At 35.7% G+C, this 5,111-nt stretch overlaps 1 non-coding gene across 1 annotated transcript; it reads right to left on the bottom strand.

The window, feature by feature from the left end:
- Positions 1 to 4,019: 4,019 nt before the first annotated feature.
- LOC118602578 lies at positions 4,020 to 4,138 on the bottom strand. Its single transcript, XR_004950731.1, has one exon. It is a non-coding gene; the product is annotated as a 5S ribosomal RNA (ribosomal RNA).
- Positions 4,139 to 5,111: the final 973 nt, after the last annotated feature.

Here is a 5,111-nt window from a genome sequence, read left to right as displayed (position 1 = left end):
CAATATATTAGTTTCAGGTGTACAATGCTGTGATTACTACAATAGGTCTAGTAACCACCTGTCACCATACAAAGTTATTGTGATAATATTGATGATCTTTCCTATGCTGTATGTTACGTCCCCATGACTTATCATTATTTTTTTATATCTGGAGGTTTGCATTTCTTACTCCCTTTTCACTCATTCCCCCAACCCCTCCCCTCTGGCAACCAACAGTTTGTTCTATGTATCTATGAATCTGTTTCTGTTTTGTTTTATTTGCTTGTTTGTTCTGCTTTTTGAGATTCCACATATAAGTGAAATCATATGGTTACCTGTCTTTCTCTGTCTGACTTATTTCACTTAGCATAATACCCTCTAGATTCAACCATATTGTCACAAATGGCAAGATCAAATCTAGCAATTTCTGGAAATTAAAAAAGAAAAAGATCTTTAAAATAGCCTAAGAGAAGCAACACATTACCTATAAAAGAACAGCAATTTAAATGACAGCAGATTTCTCATCTGAAACCGGAAGATCCAGTGGCAAGTGGCACAACATTTTTCAGGTGCTGAGAGAAAAGAATTGCCAACCCCAGATCCTATATGTGGACAGATTATCCTTTAAGAATGAAAGGGAAATAAAGACATTCTTAAACAAAGGAAAGCCAAAACGAATTTGTTGCTAGCCAACCTACTTTTTTAAAAAAGTTCTACACACACAACAAATGGTAACAGAAGGAAGCTGGGACCTTCAGAAAGGATAGAAAAATGATGGAATGGGTAAAAATATAGGTAAACACAATAAAATATGCTATAACACCATCCGATGTGGTGCTTTGTATATGTAGAGGGAATACTTAATATTTAAAAATGGAGAAAGTAAAGCAACCTAAATGAAAGTAAGTTTTCTATACTTTGCTGGACTTGAAAATGTCAACACCAGGAGGATGTGATAGTTATGTATGTGTATGTATATGTTTATACATATTATATGAAATAATACCTAAAAAAACAACAAAAAACTATAAAATCATATACTAAAAACATTAGAAACACGTAAAAATGAAATTCTAAAAAGTGTACACAAAAAATTGAATAAATGCCCCAAAGAACTAAAAGCAGGGGTTTGAACAGATATTTGTACACCAGTGTTCACAGCAGTATTTACAATAGCCAAAAGGTGGGAACAATCCAAATGTCCATAAATTAATTCAGGAATAAACAAAATGTGGTATATACATACAATGGAATATTATTTAACCTTAAGAAAAGAAGAGAATTTTGACACATGCTACAACATGAATAAACCTTGAAGACATTATGCTAAGTGAAGTGAATTAGACACAAAAGAATTAGTATTGTATGATTCTGCTTATATGAGGTACTTAGAATAGTCAAATTCATAGAGACAGAAAGTGGAGCAACGCCTACCAGAGGCTGAGGGGAAGGGAGAAGTTGGGAGTTACTGCTTAATGGTTACAGAGTTTTTTTTAGAGCAATGAAAGGGTTTTGGAAATAGTGGTGATGGTTGTGCAAGATAGTAAATGTAATTAATGCCACTGAATTATACATTTATACTTAAAATAATTAAAATGGTAAATTCTATGATATATGTGTGTGTGTGTGTATATATATATATATATATATATATATATATATATATATATATAATTTTTTACCACAGTAAAAAAGACTGTAGTTAGAATACGAAGCTCCTATAGCCCACTGGCAAGGCTGGTGAGAAGGAAGAAACAGACAAATTATTACTATTTTTTACTGGCCTGCAGTAAAGGATCTGTACTCAGGTAAGTCTCCCAAGAAGCCTGTGTTTAGTGGAATCTTAAGCAATTAAGGCATGGAAAGAAAAGCTACTTTCTGAACTGTCCGACTTAAGAATCTTTAAGTACAACTTCAGTTCTCAGCCACAAATTCGGCTGAACTTGGTGTAAACAAGTGAGTTGGGGAGGGCTTTGCATCACTTATTTTCCTTCCTGCGTTTTTCAGATACAAATCTGATTATTAGCTGTGGAGTGATAAAGTAGATGTACAGATCTAGAGAAGAGAAAGAGCTCAGTGTTTTCAGCCAGGGCTACTGGAAGCCTTCATGTTGACCTTCTCTGACTCCAGTCCCTTTGTGCTCATTCATTCATTAAGTCTATGTCCTTGAGCCATCTGCCATCTCAGTGAAGTGAAATGCTCAGGCTTCATTTCACTATAGGTTCAGTGTGTCAAACCCTAAGTGACTGGGGACACTAAAGAAGTGGCCTAACACATGAGGTGCATTCCTTCCCCAAGACTCAGATTCTCAGGGCTCCTTAGATTGCACAAAGAAAACGGTTTTGGTGAATATTTGGCTGAATTATCCCTGAAGTTTAGCTGTTGAAAGATTAATATGGCCTTAGGCAAATAAAAAAATAGGAGAACATTAATGTAACTTGTGAGGCATTAAATATAGTGTTTTCAAGAAATGTTACATAAACATTTACTGTACTTTATGCAAATGTTTAAGTTGAACTATTAAATATGTCAGTTAAGTTCTTAGACATTACTTATGGCTTTAATATATCTGGGTGTATTAAATCCCATGCAATTTGTATGAAAGGACGTATCTAATAGTGTGTATTGCTAGCTAGATCATTCATTCATTCATTTATTCATTCATTCAGCATTTAATCAGTTACTATGTACGAGATTCTCTTCTATTTCTTAAATCCAGATCTAAAAGCACTCTCTCTAACATCCTTCTGCCATCAATATCCTAGAAGCAAGGGACTAATATGGGAGGCCTCGGCAGTATGCCTCAGACTGTGCAAAAGCCACTCTTCTCTAGCAAAGCTTAGGATTGCTTCGCTGCCTTCCCAGGAATTTAGAGAACAAAGGGACAAGATATTGGTGTTTGGTTGATGTTGTCATTTCTTTCAGTCATATAAATAAAGGATTTTATTAATTTTGCATGTCACCAAACATTTTCTCCTAAACATCCCTTGAAAACAGATGAGCTTTATCTCCTTTCATAGTGTAGAACCTGAGATACAGATATGAATTGGCCTGCTCAAATCATCAACAGAATTGGGGACCCCAGATACCAGGAAAAGAAGGGATCTCACTTCAAGGTCCAGACTGTCTCCCCTCCTGTGAGAAGCTTTCCTTCACCTTCCCAGTCAGTCCTGACCTTTCCCATCTCTTTGCTACAGAACTCACTCTCCAGGCTCTCGTGTCACATGGTTTTGCACTGCATCTCATTTCTACAGTGGATTGCAGGCTCTTTGGGTGTCTCAAGCAGGGCGTAACACACAGTGGGCTTCTCTGGCAATGCTTTCGCATTGATCTTCTCTCCTTTCTCTTCCAAAATGTATCCATGCTTTTCTATGTCTCATCTTGCGAGAGAAAGTGCCATTCCAAAACACATTTTTGTCTATATTACAAATAGGATTGCTGTTCTTGGAACAAAATCTCCTGTTTGTGTCTTGTATTCTAAAAGAGCAATTCTCTTTTTGTAGTGGCCTTGAAACACCTAAAAGAAAGACAGAATTAAAGTATAACTAGAAGACATGTTTTTTTAAAAAAATAATAATTATAAAAAATATGATATATATCTAAATATATGTATATGCATACACACAAACATGTATAGAGGTTATGAGTTTTATAATAAAATGAATACCAAATGGTGCTGATACTCAACTTTATAATGAAACATAACAAATGCTGTTGAAATTACCTTTGAATTTCTCCTTAATTTTATTCTTCTGCTTCTCCATCTCTCCCACAGTGAACCACTATCCTAAATTTTATGTCGATCATTTCCTTACTTTTCTTTGTAATTTTATAACACAGGTATATATCACGAAACGATGTGGTGTTTAGTTTAACATTTTTGGATTTTAGATAAATTACATCATACAGAAGCATTTTTTTTTCTGGTATCTTGATTATTTATTTATTTATTTATTCCTTTGAGGTGAGGCAACCTTTGGTTGACCTCACAGATTGCAAGGATTTTGTCAGCTTACAATCCTTTGTCTTTTTAGTTTTTACACCTACAGCACCTGGTCTTCCTAGGTGATCTCCCATCCAAGTACTAACCAGGCCTGACCCTGCTTAGCTTCCGAGATCAGATGGGATCAGGCTTGTTCAGGGTAGCGTGGCTGTAGATAGTATCTTGATTTTTTTTATTTAGTGTTATATTTTTATAATTATAATTTCTTCTTAGCATTATATTTTTTTAGCTTTAAATGTTGTGGGTAGCTGTAGTTAATTTATTCTCACTGCTGTGTCATATTCCATTGTGTGAATATTCTGCAGTATTTTTAACTTAACCATTCTCTTGCTGATGGACACTTTGGTTGTTTCCAGTTTTTACTAACAGTGCTGCAAGAACAGTCTTGTCCATGTTTCTTGGTGCAGAGTTTCTCTAAGGTGTTTGGGAGTCTTGATTGATTTATTCCAAAATCTATTTCTTGCCCTTCTGCTGATTTGCTTTGTATTAGAGGAGGCTGACTCCTGCAGGCTGCGTGTATCAGGCTTTTGTGTCAGCTGGGTGTAGTGAGTGGGAGGCACTGTGGGACGATTGGAGGGCACAAGGAAGAGAGAATCTAGGTATCTATCCCCCTTTTTCTGTCTTGAGCAGTATTTCTGGAAGTGGCAGTGGCTGAGTCTCCCTTTGGCTCTAGGTTCTGAACAGATCACTGTGGATCTAGCTTTTGTCAGGAGACTGTCATCCATGTGTTTCTATAACATTGCTTATTGCCTTTATCCCTCTTGCCTGGGAGTAGTCAACGAACTTTCCTGCAAAGGACTAGACAGTAAATATTTTAGGCTTTGCAGGCCATACAGTCTCTGTTGGAACTACTCAACTCTATGAATAGTGTGGTTGTGTTCTAATAAGACTTTATTTCTCCAAACTGGAAAACACGTATGTGAGACTGGTAATTGTTCTACAAATTCACTTTTATTGAGTTTTATTCTTTCTGTTTTTAAGCTCAGATAACTTTTATTGATCTGTCTTGAAGTTTGCTAACATTTTCTTCTTCTATCAAGCCTATCCAGTGAATTTTTTTTGCTTTAGCTACTGTTCCTTTCAATTTTACAATGTCCATTTGGATCTTAAAAAATTTTTTTTGTTGTTG

Source organism: Rousettus aegyptiacus, unplaced genomic scaffold (genome assembly GCF_014176215.1).
Source record: "Rousettus aegyptiacus isolate mRouAeg1 unplaced genomic scaffold, mRouAeg1.p scaffold_m13_p_4, whole genome shotgun sequence".
Lineage (NCBI taxonomy): Eukaryota > Metazoa > Chordata > Mammalia > Chiroptera > Pteropodidae > Rousettus > Rousettus aegyptiacus.
Note: the sequence above shows the minus strand (reverse complement) of the source record. Positions and strands in the feature narration are given on the sequence as shown.